A 16,774-nucleotide genomic window follows, 5' to 3' on the forward strand; every position below is an offset into this window, starting at 1 on the left:
TATTTCTCTAGGCTAAGTAGAGCGAAAACTTGAGAAATTATGTGGAAAAGTCAGCAATTTTTAAAATACTTTACCATGTACATAGTGCTACTTTATTTAATTTTCATGTGGTATCACAAGGGTAATATTACTGTTTCCATTTTGCAGAGGAATTGTAAGGTTTAGAGAAATTAAAGGCAGTAGCTCATTCAACAGCAAACATTCACTTGGTAGGAAATCAAGAATAAAGCAGCTCTGTCCCCAAATTCTGTATACTTTCTATTATACCATACTGTCTCTCATTATAATAGACAAATAACCATGATAATTCATGTTGTAAAAGACTACCTATTTTCTGGCAAATCACTTATTTTATTTTATAGAGTAGATTTCCAAAAAAGAGAACTTGGAATGCCTAAATTCTTAATGCATTTATTGTTCATTATTTTCTAGTACAGATTTCCAAAAAAGAGTTTAGAATGCCTAAGTACTTATTAAATGTGTTCATGCTCAAGATCCACATTAAAATCTGTCCATTGTATGTCCTGATTTAATCTCATTGCTCAAAAGTTTTAGGTATAGCAGAGGCAGCATCTAGTGGGATATTTCTCACGGTGTGGCATCTGTGATCTGTGTGGACTTAGGAAACATTCAACATGAGAAGGTGAGGACCACAAATTTTTGGTGATTTAAAATCTTAAAAAAAGTTAAATTAAAAAATTGAAAATTAGATAAATTCAGATAAAATAGAGAATTTCTAAATTTATAATTGTTTGATCTCAGCGAGATCATATTGCTTTAATTTTCCCTAGAATAACAGAATCTGGTTCCATCTGGTAATGTATAGATAGTTTGAACTACTCATCAGGTTCTACATTCTTTCCTTCTTTATTTCTCAAGAAAATCCCAACTTGCAGGGATTTGGTAAAATAGTTCTGAATATTCAGACCAAATATACATCTAATGATTTTACAGATTTTTTTCATAATGAAGACAACATTAAGCAACAGCACCAGATGTAAAATTTTAAGCAGATCACACACAGAAGCTGGAAGATCTAGTTAATGTTTTATTTTGGGATGTAGAGGCCAGTGATCCTCCAAATTCATTCTGGAGATTCATTTAACTATGTTCTGTTTCAGAATTTATGCAAGGTAATAAAATATGCTTTATAACATATAAAATATGTCATCAATTTCTGCCTATAGGTATGAAGAATACCATCAATTTTTAAAAGTCAAACTCTTGGAGATAAGCCCTTTTGCATCACAGTTTGATTTTCTTAAGAAACCCTGGTATCTTGTCTTTAACAATAGTAATATTTTGGTCCTGATGTAAGAGGTTCAACTGTTTGAAAAATACTAGATAAAGTCCCTAAAATATGTCAATTGAAGAAATAGTTTGAAATCATAGAAATGGTCTTTTATATAACTGGGATCACTCATTTAAAATGTAACACCTTGGAGCTCCCCGGCAGCTCAGTCAGTTAAGCATCTGACTCTTGATTTCGGCCTAAGTTGTGATCACAGTCATGACATTGAACTGGGCATGAGGTGAGGAGCCTACTTAAGATTCTCTCTCCCTCTCCCTCTGCCCCTCCCCTGCTCCAAAGTGCTCTCTCTCTTTCTCTCTCAAAGATAAAATAAAATAAAGTAAAATGAAATGTAACACCTTACTTCTTATGGAGCACCCTTCATGTAGAGAAGGGTCTCTTGCCCTTGCTGACCATTTCTTTATATAGTATGCTGAAAATAAAGTTCTCAGTGTCTCTGTGTATTGGACATTGGTTATGCTTTGTCTACAATCTATAATCTTCTGGGACCCTTACCAGGAGCCTTTTCCTCTGCTGTTCACAGTGGAGTATTTGGACCCTATGTAGAGGAAAAAAGACAAACAGTTGACCTTCTGTGCCATAGCAGTGGCAGGCTTCCATCATTCTGGTCCTGATATACCACAATTGCTTCCTGATCTTTAGTCTCGGTCTAATTTCATTCCTGCCATTCCCAAGCCTATTTCTCTGGCCTGCCATCAATTCTGTGAATTCTTGTTAACATTCCAACAAGCCTCTTTTTATTTAAATCATCCAGAAATTGGTTTGGTTGTAACTAAAGAACATTGACCTGCCTATGTTCAAAATTATTGCCGTTTCCTGCAACACTCAATCAAACACAAATTATTTATTTTCCTTTTTGTGTTAATAAAACAAGGTGTTTGGCATTTTGGTGCAAAAACCTAATACCCTTTCTTGCTGCACAGCTCATGAGTACCACTTAAGTACTTACCCCAGCACAGCATTTCTAGACCACGTCATGATTTAAAAATATTGTAGCTGTAATTTTTAACAAGGTCTTTTCTCATGTGGTATGAAATTTCAGTGCTAAATGTTATAGATTATCATGGCTTTTATTTCATCTATCTTCTGTGCATATTAAGAACTCATTCATACTACATAAATGGTTTCATCCAAATGAAAGGTGAAATATCTGGTAGGATACAAATATATTTATAAGTTTACATTTTGTGCCATTAATGTTAAGTGACATACAAGTTGATTTGATTAAAGGAATTTTGCCAATGGTGTTATTACAGACTGCTTATATCCCTTCAAATTCATGCGTTGAAACCTTAACCTTCATTGTGATGGTATTTGGATGTAGGGCTTTTAGGACGTGATTAGGCTTAGAAAGGTCATCAGGATGGAGCTCCCATGATAGGATTAGTGTCCTTTTAAGAACAGTAGGAGGTTAGAGCTCTCACTCTTTCTCTTTGTTATATGAAGATACAACGAGAAGATAGCTCATTCCTATAAACCAGAAAGAGGGCCTTCACCAAGAATCTGGCCATCTTGGCACCCTGATCTTGCACTTCTAGCCTCCAGAACTGTGAGAAATAAATATTTGTTGTTTAAGCCACCTGTTTATGGTATTCTGTTATAGCAAACCTGAGCTAAGACAGACATGTTATATTTTCTTTTTAGCACGGTATTTTTCATTAACTTTAGAGACCTGTCAACAATATGATTTCTATATTTTTACTAGAAGGTATGCAATAATGAATAATCTTCCTGTAGTTTTGTCTCTTCCCCCTCTTTAGTAATAAATATCACCAAAGTTTTTCTTTAGAAATATTTTGTAATTGTTCTGGAAAAATGCAGTTGGTTTACAAAAGAGACCATTGTGCTTTGTTTAGAAATGAAGTAGAAACCTTGATAATGTTTTATAATTCAAACTGCTATGGGGACCAGAAGGAAATGGATTACAGGTCCAATAAAATTCCAAATCAAAGCTTATGCAAAATAACCAATTTTGTTGGTTGATGCAGTTGTCCCAGCCTATTTTTTATTTGTTCTAGAGTCATGTTTATTACATATATTGATATTATTCTAAGTTGCAATATTTAGATTAATATTTTCTTTAGTAGTACTCTGCTTCAATAAAGCAATTCTAAACCATATTCTCTACTCATGGGGCTTAGCAACCTGACATTAGACAATAGTAATAAGTGCAATAGTGGGGTGCCTGGGTGGCTCAGTCAGTTAGGCATCCAACTCTTGATTTTGGCTCAGGTCATGATCTCACAGTTCGTGAGTTCAAGCCCTGCATCAGACTCTGCACCGATTGCACATAGCGTGCTTGGGATTCTCTCTTTCCCTTTCTCTTTGGCCCTCCCCAACTCATGAGCTCTTTCTCAAAATACATAAATAAACATTTAAAAAATAAATAAAGTGCAATAGGAACAATAAAAACCCAATAATAACAAATGTAAGTAATAAACACATAAGTGATGTGAAAACATGTTAGTTGAGATGAATTGCAACCTGTTAACTGAATGTGAGTTATGGTGACTAATTAGAGCAATCTTTATAGTGTATATGCACATTTCATGACTTGTAAGAATCTAAAAGGATCTCCTTGGGATTCATAGGTAATATTGCATCTAATCATTGTAAAATTTATACAAATGAAAATAATTTTTCCTCCAAAATTACCAAATCACCTGTAGATCACTTGGTAAACTATGGAGGCATTTTGAAGACCACATATTGAAAAAAATTTGGATTAGAACAGTAGTTTCCATACTCTTTTAACCATACACCTTTTTTTTTTGGTGAGATCTTGATTATAAATATATATATCTACTAATGATAAATTATATACATTCACTCCTCTTCCAAAATGTTATGTACATTTAAATCCTACACAAAAGTTCAGAATAAAAGAGATAAAGACAAAGTAAATTGTTTTAGGAAGAACTACATTATTGGCACAAAAGTACTTTTTAACATTTATCCTTAGTATACTGGTATACTACTTTAGTGAGTCTGTATTGTTAAATTATGTTTTATTATTTTTGAAAACCATCATCAATCTTTGTGATACAGTGATTAAAAATATTGGTTCTAATTTTGGCTTACTCTGTTACTTAGTTTTAATGAATTGTTTTAACTTTATAGGAATGATTTTTCATAAAGATACACAAATCCCAAAGGAGGAAGTACATGTTTGGTCATATTTAAAATTTTTGATAAAAAATTTTTGGGTCTATTGGCAATTACACAGAAATTATTAAAAAACTCCTCATTCTTGATATTTATGTTGCTTTTTACATTGGTATTACCTTTAATCTATGGTTTCTTTCAGGAGTCTTTTCAAGGCATTTCATTTTGTGCAAGTTAGCTTCAGAGTTAGCTTCATATAATCTGTGAATTTGCTTATGTAATCATTCATGAATTTTAATAGTAGTGATATGTTTGAATACACTGAAAGTATGAGTGAAAGTACTATGGACATTCCCTTCTACTCATCTCAGAAGATCACATGATTCAGAATTAGTGTCAAGCCACATGTTAACTATCAGTAAAGGTTAGTTTCTTTTACCCTTTTTAAAAAAAGTTTATTTATTTATTTTGAGAGAAAGAGAGAGAGACAGAGCATGCGCAAGTGGAGAAGGGGGAGTGAGAGAGTTCCAAGCAGGCTCTGCACTCTCAGCACAGAGGTCCATGTGGGGCTCAATCCCACGAACCTACAAGATCATGACCTGAGCCAAAATCAAGAGTGAGTCACTTAACAGACGGAGCCACCCATGCGTCCCCTTTTACTCTTTTTTTTTTAAATAAATAAAAGGATGATTCTAATATTTATTCCCACACTATTACATATCATTGTCCACACCTCCTGGAATGTCTACACACTTATTTTGGAGACCTTTTCTTTTTTTCATATCTACTGCTGCATTCTGGGAGATATTTAGGCCTGGAAAGTAGCTGTCCTTCATAGCTAATATATAAGCAAATTGTAGGAAAGAAAGGTTATTATCAATTGCCTATCTTTCCTCTTTTTATAAACATGACTTTTAGGTTGGCATATGGTCTACCCAGCTAGAAATCACATTTTCAAGCTGTCTTGCAAGCTGTCTTGCAATTTTAAGGTATGGTAACATGAGTATAGTCTGGCCTATGGGGTATAAGTATAAGTGGTATATGCAACATCCAGGTCATGAACTTAGAAAGGAGGGCTCTATTCACTCTGCTTCTTTCCCCTTCCCACTGAATTACACCTGGCAGTATCAGAGCATCCAGCCTGGAGCCAATGATAGAACTGACTTGATGAAGATGTTAGAGTCATCCTGTCATGAACTGTTATGTACAAGAGAAATGGATTTCTGATTTACCTGAGCCATTATATTTTGTGTTTTCTTGTTATAGCTTAAACTGTTTATCCTAACATAAATCCACAATTGTATAGATGGGAGAAGTATATGCAAGGGACAATATTTCTGATAGCTTTCTCACTAGCACCTAGAACCAATTGCAGGTGAATTTTGGACTCACTTGTTATCTTGACCATAGATGATAGAAGCAGAACAAAAGGGCAGAATATGTTTAAATAATTTTGGAACAAGACAGTGACAGCTACTACCCTTTATCAAGCACTTATCTAGTGTTAGGAACTGTTAATATATTCTCTTATTTTCTTAAAAGTTTTATTATTCTTTAAATAATTTCTTTAAAAGTTTATTTATTTATTTTGAGAGAGAGAGAGAGAGAGAGAACAAGCAGGGGAGTGCCGGAGTGAGAGGGAAAGAGAGAGAATCCCATGTAGGCTGACATGGGGCTCAAACTCACAAATTGTGAGATCATGACTTGAGCCGAAACTAAGAATCTGACACTTAACTGAATGAGCCACCCAAGTGCCCCTATATTCTCTTATTTTTCATCTTCAGACAACTTTATGAATTTGGAATTATTACCCCAATTTTATGGATAAAATGTTTATCCAGAGGGTTTGAAGACTATACAATTACTAAGAGACAAAACCTAAGAATCCAAGGTCTCAGGTCTCTTTCCACTCTGACTCTACCTTTCTAGATCTATTTTAAAAATAAATAGAGCTATCACTTGATGGGTGGAGGGACACTAAGGTTTTACTAAAATTTAAAAAATTATTTTTTTATTATTTTATTTTATTTTTAAAAATTAATTAATTTATTTTTTTAATTTACATCCAAGTTAGTTATAGTATAGTGCATAAATGATTTCAGGAGTAGATTCCTTAATGACCCTTACCCATTTAGCCCATCCCTCCTTCCACAACCCCTCCAGCAACCCTCTGTTTGTTCTCTATATTTAAGAGTCTCTTATGTTTTGTCATCCTCCCTGTTTTTATATTACTTTTGCTTCCCTTCCCTTATGTTCACCTGTTTTGTATCTTAAATTCCTCATATGAGTGAGGTCATATGATAGTTGTCTTTTCTGACTGACTAATTTTGCTTAGCATAATACCATCTAGTTCCATCCATGTAGTTGCAGATGTCAATTTTTCATTCTTTATGATTGCTGAGTAATACTCCATTGTGTGTGTGTGTGTGTATATATATATGTATATATATATGTATATATTCTTTATATATATATATATCTTTATAGATATATATATGTATATCTTCTTTATCCATTCATCTGTCAGTGGACATTTGGGCTCTTTCCATACTTTGGCTATTGTTGATAGTGCTGTTATAAACATTGGAGTGCATGTGCCCCTTCGAAACAGCATACCTGTATCTCTTGGATAAGTATCTAGTAGTGCAATTACTGGGTCATAGGGTAGTTCCATTTTTAATTTTTTGAGAACCTCCAATTGTTTTCCAGAGTGGCTGCACCAGTTTGCATTCCCACCAGCAGTGAAAAAGACATCCTCTTCCTTTACATCCTTCCCAACATCTGTTATTGCCTGAGTTGTTCATGTTAGCCATTCTGACAGGTGTGAGGTGATATCTTGTTGTGGTTTTAATTTGTATTTCCCTGATGATGAGTGATGTTGAGCATTTTTTCACGTGTTGTTTGGCCATCTGAATGTCTTCTTTAGACAAATGTCTATTCATGTTTTTTGCCCATTTCTTCACTGGATTATTTGTTTTCTGGGTGTTGAGTTTGATAAATTCTTTATAGATTTTGGAAACAAACCCTTTATCTGATATGTTGTTTGCAAATATCTTCTCCATTCTGTCGGTTGCCTTTTAGTTTTGCTGATGGTTTCCTTCACTGTGCAGAAGATTTTTATTTTGATGAGGTCCCAATAGTTCATTTTTGCTTTTGTTTCTGTTGCCTCCAGAGATGTGTTGAGTAAGAAGTTGCTGCTGCTGAGGTCAAAGAAGTTTTTACCTGCTTTCTCCTCAAGTATTTTAATGGCCTCCTGTCTAACATTTATGTCTTTCATCCATTTTGAGTTTATTTTTGTGTATGGTGTAAGAAAGTGGTCCATGTTCATTTTTCTGCATTTGCTGCTCAGTTTTCCCAGCACCATTTGCTGAAGAGACTGTCTTTATTCCATTGGATGTTCTTTCCTGCTTTGTTAAAAATTAGTAGACCATATGTTTGTGGGTCCATTTCTGGGTTCTCTTTTCTGTTCTATTGATCTGAATGTCTGTTTTTGTGCCAGTACAATACTGTCTTGATGATTACAGCTCTGTAATAATACATCTTGAAGTATGGGATTGTGATGCCTCTAGCTTTGGTTTTCTTTGTCAAGATTGCTTGACTGTTTGGGGTCTTTTCCAGTTCCGTACAAATTTTAAGTTGTTTGTTCTACCTCTGTGAAGATTGCTGGTGTTATTTTGACAGGTATTGCCTTGAATATGTAGATTGCTTTGGGTAGTATTGACATTTTAACAATATTTATTCTTCTAATCCATGAGAATGGAATATTTTTCAATTTTTTTGTGTCTTCTTCAATTTCTTTCATAAGCTTTCTATAGTTTTCAGTGTATAGATTTTTCACCTCTTTGGTTAGATTTATTCCTAGGTATCTTATGGTTTTGTGTGCAATTGTAAATGAGATCGATTCCTTGATTTCTCTTTCTGTTGCTTCATTATTGTGTATAGGAATGCAACCGATTTCTGTGCATTGAATTTATATCCTGCCACTTTGCTGAATTCATGAATCAGTTCTAGCAGTTTTTTGTGGAATCTTTTGAGTTTTCCACATAGAGTATAATGTCATCTGCGAAGAGTGAAAGTTTCACTTCCTCCTGGCTGATTTGGATGCCTTTTATTTCTTTGTGTTGTCTGATTGCTGAGGCTAAGATTTCCAATATTATGATGAATAACAGTGGTGAAAGTGGACATCCCTGTTGTGTCTCTGACCTTGGGGGGAAACCTCTCAGTTTTTCCTCGTAGAGGGTGTTATTAGTGATGGATCTTTCATATATGGCTTTTACAATCTTGAGGTATGATCCTTCTATCCCTATTTTCTTGAGAGTTTTTATCAAGAAACATGCTGTATTTTGTCAAATGGTTTCTCTGCATCTATTGAGAGGATCATATGGTTCTTGTCCTTTCTTTTATTGATGTAATGTATCACATTGATTGTTTTGTGGACCTGCACAAAACAGCCCTGCATCCCAGGTATAAATCCCACTTGTTTGTGGCGAATAATTCTTTTAATGTATTGTTGGATCCAGTTGGCTAGTATTATGTTGAGGTGTCTTGCATCCTTGTTCATTAGGGAAATGGGTCTGTAGTTCTCCTTTTTAATGGGGGACTTTATCTGATTTTGGAATCAAGGTAATTCTGGCTTCATAGAAAGAGTTTGGATGTTTTCCTTCTATTTCTATTTCTGGAACAGCTTCAAAAGACTAGGTTTTAACTCTTCTTTAAATGTTTGGTAGAATTCCCCTGGAAAGCCATCCAGCCCTGGACTCTTGTTTTGGGGGAAATTTTTGGTTACTAATTCCATATCATTATGGGTTATGGGTCCGTTCAAATTTTCTATTTCTTCCTGTTTCAGTTTTACTAGTGTATATGTTTCTAGGAATTTGTCCATTTCTTCCTGATTTCCCATTTTATTGGCATATAATTGCTTATAATATTCTCTTATTATTGTTTGTATATCTGCTGTGTTGGTTGTGATCTCTCCTCTTTCATTCTTGGTTTTATTTATATGGGTCCCTTCTTTTTTCTTTTTTTTAAAACATTTTTTAGTGTTTATTTATTTTTGAGAGAAAGAGAGAGAGAGAGAGAGAGAGAAGAAGAAGAAGAAGAAGAAGAAGAAGAAGAAGAAGAAGAAGAAGAAGGAGGAGGAGGAGGAGGGGAGGGGCAGAGAGGGAGACACAGAATCTGAAGCAGACTCCAGAGCCCAATATAGGGCTCTGGACAAAGCCCAATATAGGGCTTGGACTCATGAACCACGAGATTGTGAGCTGAAGTTGTATGCTCAACCGACTGACTCACCCAGGTGCCCCTCCTTTTTCTTTTTGATCAAACTGGCTAGGGGTTTATCAATTTCATTAATTCTTTCAAAGAACCAGTTGGTTTCATTGATCTTTTCTACTGTTTTTTTGGTTTCAATGGCATTGATTTCTGCTCTAATCTTTATTATTTCCTGTCTTCTGCTGGCTTTAGTTTTTATTTGCTGTTCTTTTTCCAGATGTTCAAGGTGTAAGATTAGGTTGCGTATCAGAGACCTTTCTTATTTCTTTAGGAAGGCCTGGATTACTATATACTTCCCTCTTATGACTGCCTTCCAGAGGTTTTGGACTGTGGTGTTATCATTTTCATTGGCTTCCATGTACTTTTTAATTTCGTCTTTAGCTTCTTGGTTAGCCCATTTATTCTTTAGTAGGGTGTTTTTTAGTCTCCAGGTATTTGTTATCTTTCCAAATTTTTTCTTGTGGTTGATTTTGAGTTTCATAGTATTGTTGTCTGAAAATATGCCTGGTATGATCTTGATCTTTTTGTACTTGTTGAGGGATGATTTGTGTCCCAGTATGTGATCTATTCTGGATAATGTTCCATGTACACTGGAGAAGAATGTGTATTCTGTTTTAGGATGAAATGTTTTGAATATATCTGTTATGACCATCTGGTCCATTGTGTCATCCACCATTGTTTCCTTGTTGATTTTTCTGATTAGATGATCTGTCCATTGTTGTAAGTGGGGTGTTCAAGTCCCCTCCTATAATGGTATTATTATCAATGAATTTCTTTATATTTGTGGTTAATTGCTTTATGTATTTGGGTGCTCTCACATTTGGAGCATAAATGTTTATAATTGTTAGGTCTTCTTGGTGGATAGGCTCCTTAATTATGATATAATGCCCTTCTTAATCTCTTGTTACAGTCTTTGTTTTAAAGTCCAGATTTTCTGATATAAGTATGGCTACTCCAGCTTTCTTTTGAAGATTAGCATGATAGATGGTTCTCCATCCCCTTACTTTCAATCTGAAGGAGTCTTTAGATCTAAAGTGGGTCTCTTGTAAAAATCATATAGATGGATCTTGTTTTCTTATCCATTTTTTTATCCTATGTCTTTTGATTGGAGCATTTAGTCCATTGACCTTTAGAGTGGGGTACTAAAGTATGAATTTATTGCCATTATGTTGCCTGTAGAGTTGGAGTTTCTGGTGGTGTTCTTTGGTCTTTCTAGACTTTGTTGCTTTTGGTCTTTTGTTTGTCTCTTTGTTTGTTTTTGTCTTTTCTCCCTTCAGAAGGTTCCCCTTAAAATTTCTTACAGGGCTGATTTAGTGGTCACGAACTCCTTTAATTTTTGTTTGGGAATTTTTTTTCTCTCCTATTTTGAATGACATCCTTTCTTGATAAAGAATTCTTGGCTGCATATTTTTCAGATTCAGCACATTGAATACATCCTGCCACTCCTTTCTGGCCTGCCAAGTTTCTGTGGATAAGTCTGCTGTGAACCTGATTTGTCTTCCCTTGTAGGTTAAGGGCTTTTTTCCCTTGCTGCTTTCATGATTCTTTCCTTGCCTGAGTATTTTGTGAATTTGACTATGATATGCCTTGTTGATGGTCGGTTTTTGTTTAATCCAATGGGAGTCCTCTATGGTTCCTGGATTTTGATGTCTGTGTCTTTCTCCAGGTTAGGAAAATTTCCTACCATGATTTGCTCACATAAAACTACTACCCCTTTCTCTCTCTTCATCTTCTGGGACCCCTATTATTCGGATGTTATTCCTTTTTAATGAGTCACTGAGTTCTCTAATTCTTAAGTTGTGCTCTTTTGCCTTAGTCTCTGTCTTTTTTCTGCTTCATTATTCTCCATAAGTTTGGCCTCTATATTGCCGACTTGCGGCTCTGCTTCATCCATCCTTGCCATCGTAGCATTCATTTGAGATTGCAGCTCAGTTATAACATTTTTTATTTCATCCTGACTGGATTTTACTTCTTTTATCACTGCAGAAAGGAATTACAATCTATTTTCAACCCCAGCTAAAATTATTATTATCATGATTCTATATTCTGGTTCAGACATCTTGCTTATGTTTGTGTTGGTTAAGTTCCTGGCTGTCATTTTTTCCTGTTCTTTCTTTTGGGGTGAATTCCTTCATTTCATCATTTTGAAGGAAGAAAAGGAATTAATAAATAAAAAAATTAAAATTAAACATAAAAACAACAAAAAATATCAAATAGAGGATTCTAGATCCTAGCTGTGTTTGGTCTGGTTGTTGAAAAGAGCTTGGTAGATTAGAGAAAAAGGTAAACATAAGAAAAGAAAAAAAAAAGGAAAAAAAGAAGAAAAAAAGAAAAATGTTTGAAAATTTGAAAATATGAATACAATAAAATAGAATAAAATTAAAAGATGGAAGTAAAATAGAATTTTAAAAAATACCAAAATTAAAAAATATAGTAGAAAACATTAAAGAAAAATCTTAATAAAAATGGAAAATAAAAATAAAATTTTCTCTTTCTGTATTCAAGAATAACAAAAGAAAAAAAGAAAAAAATGAATAGATGGATCAGTGAACAGACTGAAATTTGATTGCAATTACATTGGTTTCCCCTAGAAGTCAAATTATGAAGCAATTTATAGTCCATAGACTAAGCAGGCAGATAGACTTGTGGTGTTCCTGAAGAGGAAGGTTGGCCCAGTTGGGCAGGGCTTAGTGTAACAGCTATGTTCTCCACTAGATGGCACTGCTTATCTTCTGGGGTGGATTGTCATGGCGCATGGAGGTGTGTATGCGCATGTGCAGGAGGGATGGAAATGGGGTCACCCAGCTACCCAGTCTCTAATATCAGAACTCTGTGCTCTACCTGACCAGCAACTGTGCACACCTCCTTTGTCTCCAGCTTCTGTCCACTCCCTGCTTTTACACTGTCCATGACCAAGCCTTCAGGCTGCCAGGAAGCACCTCCCTCCTGAGTTTTATCTCAGATGCAGCTGTGTTTCCTAACCCCTCACTTCTGAAGGATTGCAGCTTTGACCTGTTCTGATCCTCTGGGGGAGGGTCTTGCTGAGCAATGGCTGGGTGCTGGCCCTCCCCCATTAATGTTGGCGAGACTGTGCTGCTGCCGATGCCCAGAGACTGGCTGGGTGCCAGCATACCCCAGAAAAAAAGTTTGTGCAATCATGTAGCAGCAGTGTTTCACGGATTATGGCAAATCACAATGCACATCTGGTGCCGGGCTTCACCCTTAATGTCCTCACTCCAACACCAGTGAACGTGGCTGTTCTCTGGGACCTTTGCCTGTGGGATGGCTGCACAGCCTCTACCAAATATCCTCCTAGCAGGGGAACCGGCTCTCTCTGTGTGGCCCGAGGACTCCCCGGACCTCATTCTGCTCCTGAGGATTCGCCCTTCTCACCAGAGCACCACCAGGTATCGAGCTTTGGAGTTTCACACTCTGCACTCCCCCTGTTTATAGAGTCCTAGTGGAATTTAAACCCTCTCCTTTCTCCCTTCTCCCTTTTTTGTTCAGTCTTTGTGGCTGTTTCCACTCTTCCTTTTTGTCTCCATCTGCTTTGGGGGGTGCTTTTCCTATACTCTCTCCTAGTTTCTGTCCTCTCTCTGCAAGCAAAAACAGCTCCCTGCCCTCCATGGCTTCTCTCACCCCCAGTTCACCTCTCTGTACCATGAACCTACTGAGTTCTGTGGTTCAGGTCGTGCAGATTGTTGTGTTAATCCTCAGATCGGTTTTCTAGGTGTGCAAGATGGTTTAGTGTTGATCTGGCTGCATTTCAGGGATGCGAGATGTAAACAAACAAACAAACAAACAAACTCCCATGCTGTTCTGCCATCTTGGCTCCTCGAAAAAAAAAAGTTTCTTTTGATGTTTATTTTTGAGAGAGAGACAGAGCACGAGCTGCGTGAAGGCCAGAGAGAGAGGGAGACACAGAATCTGAAGCAGGCTCCAGGCTCTGTGCTGTCAGCACAGAGCCCAATGTGAGGGCTTGAACTCATGAATTGGAAGATCATGACCTGAGCCAAAGTCGGACACTTAACTGACTGACCCACCTAGGTGCCCTAAGGTTTCACCAAATTTCCAAAATTTTTAACAAGATTTGTGACTTTTTTTAAAGATACTGAAACTATGGTTGTGACTCACCCCACAAAGAAACAGAAAGTCGGAATAGGCATATCCAGACCATTTATTATATCAAGATGCATCGTGTTTGACCTAAATACTTGGTGATCATTATTTGCTATTGAGATCACCAATAAATATATTGGAAGAAGTAATGCAAAAGGAAACTTTGATTTATGTCAGCTGCATCAATTTTCACAGGGTTGGATAATTATGAGGACCCACAAGATTTTCCATGGCATAATTCACTTAGGCTTAAGTAAAGGGAAAGAGTATGATACAGCAGGAGGAATAAAGCACACATATCAGAGAGGTACAAGACTTTCTGGCACAGGTCCCAGCTTCCATTCTCAGTCACACAGAATGTGCTTTGGATTATGAGCCACCAATATATGTACCAGTTACCTTGATCTCAGGGAAATAAGACTCCCATGTAAGATGTCTTTTATACCCCCAGCCATTAGCTCAAAGCAGGCTTTATGACAAGGCTCAATAATAGAAACCAAGAAAACACACAAAACAAGGTGCTAATCATTTGTCTGTCTTATTTTTATAAACAATGGTGGTAAGCTGGCACAACTTGTTCCTTGTCTGCCTTGGACCCTAGTTCAGGCCTATATTCATCAATAGTTAGTACATTTCATTCAGGTTTGGCAGTGTCAGCACCATGACTCAAAGCATCCCTGGAGATAAACATAGGGTTGGAATAGATCAGCTGGGTAAACTTGTTCTTAACACCATCCACCCTCTGATGCTTGGTCAAGCTTTCTTAATTACAAATGGTTATCATCATTCTTCTTTCTGCATCTTCAAACTATTTATGGAGAGTTAAAAAAGTGCAGAAAGATAAGCACCAAACTACTAATCATTTGTAGTATTCAATGAAGTGTAGGTATTACTTTAAAGAAATGTTGCAGCTTTTCAAATATTCCAGTAAAAAGTTGTTCATAATTACATACAAGCTTAGCAGCTCTTTTTAAAAATTTCATTTTTATTGTTTTTTTTTTCAACTTCACTATAGAAAAAAGATCAGAAGAATATTATGCGATGGTGACTGAAGAAGCAGATAGAAAGTTTAGTTAGGGATGCACAGAAAATTCCTATGTATGAGTATCCTAGTAGATGTGTGGAGTGGATGGTGTCATGGAATATGAAAGAAGAAATAGGAGGAAAATTAACATTTGTTTGTCACAAGAAGTGAGGATGTAGTTGGGGGAAAAACTCAACCAGGGGGCCAACATTAAGGAGCAGTGCTAATATTCTTAGGACCACTGCAGAGCAAGACAAGATCTCAGAAATACCAGGCAATACATTAAGATTCACTGATTTGAATTCAGTTATAGGAAGGACTTCATGCTTAGAACTCAGCTAGGACACCAGAGAATTCATTCATTCATTCATTTACTCCTTCATATGTATTTTTACTCTTTCAATATGTATTTACTAAACTCCTGCTGTGTGGCAAAAAATAAGGTGTAGAATATAGTGCTAGCCATGATAGAAAAAAAAAATCCCTGTTCTCAAAATTTATATTATGATGAGTGACTATGGAAAGGTTACTTTAATTCTTCCTAAATGGAAATAACATTTGTTCCAGAGTCTATAGTAAGAAGTTGCTGAAGAATGGAGCTTAGCATCCTTAGATTTGGGCTTTGGAAAGATGTGCCAGCAGAAAGTTGAGGAGATTATTTCACTGCCTGCATCTTCAGAAATTGCACAGTTTGTGTTGAAAATCTAAATTCATAGAAAATTGTCTCCTAAACCTTTTATTTCCATGATAGAATTGTCTTGATGTAACTAATTTAACATTCCACCTGACTTCGTTATCATAGATCTAGACTAAAATGAATCCCAGGTGAGAAAATGTATATGATTTTATTCTGTTGATGGTTGTTTTTAAAAGTATGTTTCACAAAGCTCTGCTCAAGCATTACAGATCTGTTATAACAGTCAAACCTTAATATCCTCCTTCTGTCTCATGACTCAATATGGTAAGTACTTACTATATTCAAACTCTATGAGTTAAAAGATTTTCACACTTAAAGATAAATATCTTCTATCAGCTAAAGAAATATAGTTTTTCATGTTATTTCACTTCCTGAAGCTTTTATAAACTGACTTATTTATTTCAATTTATTTTTAATACAGAAATAGCACCAATTCATGCAGTTACATTGATAACAGTAATATCAGAAACTTCACTAGCCAATCAAACTTTTTCTTGCTTAATGGTGAGGAAAAGAATCTTTATTTCCATTTCATTAAAACGTTGACTGCTACTTTACTCTCTTAAAGAAATAAAATAAATTCTCATGGAATTAGCTGGCGGTTTTTAAGACTCTTATGCAAATTGGTAGCAGAGCTTAAGCAGTTATAAAAGAAGCTGATAACTCTGAAAAATATGAAAAACTGGAGAGCTTTGACTTACATACACATATGTGTCTACATTTAAAGGCTGAACATGAACCAATAACTTTGTTAGAAAAAAAATGAGGTTTCTAAAGTGTACATAGTGAACAGAATGAAATCAATGTCTTTAAGGAGAAAATTGAAGTGAAAGGAAAAAGAAATACAATTGAGGTCTTAGCAAAGGCACTGGAAGAATTATAGATTGTCATATAATAATCAGGATATAAAGAGTAAAAAGTGAAGGCATCAAGTAGGAAACAGCGTACCCATGACAACTTGGGTAGTTACTACTTCCTTTTGTTAGAGACAATGGATCTCATCACCATGCTCAAATATAAAATAATAGCTCCTTGTCACAAGAAAGTTATTCTGGATTTGTATTTTGGTTTATACATTTATGTGCCATTTGCCTGTCTTTTGATGAACTGTCTATCTATAATTCAGAAATGTAGATCTTATTTTCAAAAGCTACTCTTAAACAGTATTTTGAAAAACTATAATATATTTTGAGGAAAAATATCATGATCACAGATTTGCTGACTCTAAGATTCTTGGCTTATTTTTCAT

At 35.6% G+C, this 16,774-nt stretch overlaps 1 long non-coding RNA gene across 3 annotated transcripts in view; it reads left to right on the forward strand.

The window, feature by feature from the left end:
* The window catches only part of LOC113601470 (uncharacterized), a 102,572-nt gene that overhangs the window by 54,243 nt on the left and 31,555 nt on the right, over window positions 1-16,774 (forward strand). For 2 of the 3 annotated variants that reach the window (XR_008296103.1, XR_008296104.1), the window contains exon 4: window positions 13,002-13,092. The exons of the other annotated variant lie outside the window; for it this stretch is intronic. This is a non-coding gene — a long non-coding RNA (uncharacterized LOC113601470). The remainder of the gene's footprint in view (window positions 1-13,001; window positions 13,093-16,774) is intronic. 3 annotated transcript variants of the gene reach the window in all.

This window comes from Acinonyx jubatus, chromosome B1, assembly GCF_027475565.1.
Source record: "Acinonyx jubatus isolate Ajub_Pintada_27869175 chromosome B1, VMU_Ajub_asm_v1.0, whole genome shotgun sequence".
NCBI classification, from domain to species: domain Eukaryota; kingdom Metazoa; phylum Chordata; class Mammalia; order Carnivora; family Felidae; genus Acinonyx; species Acinonyx jubatus.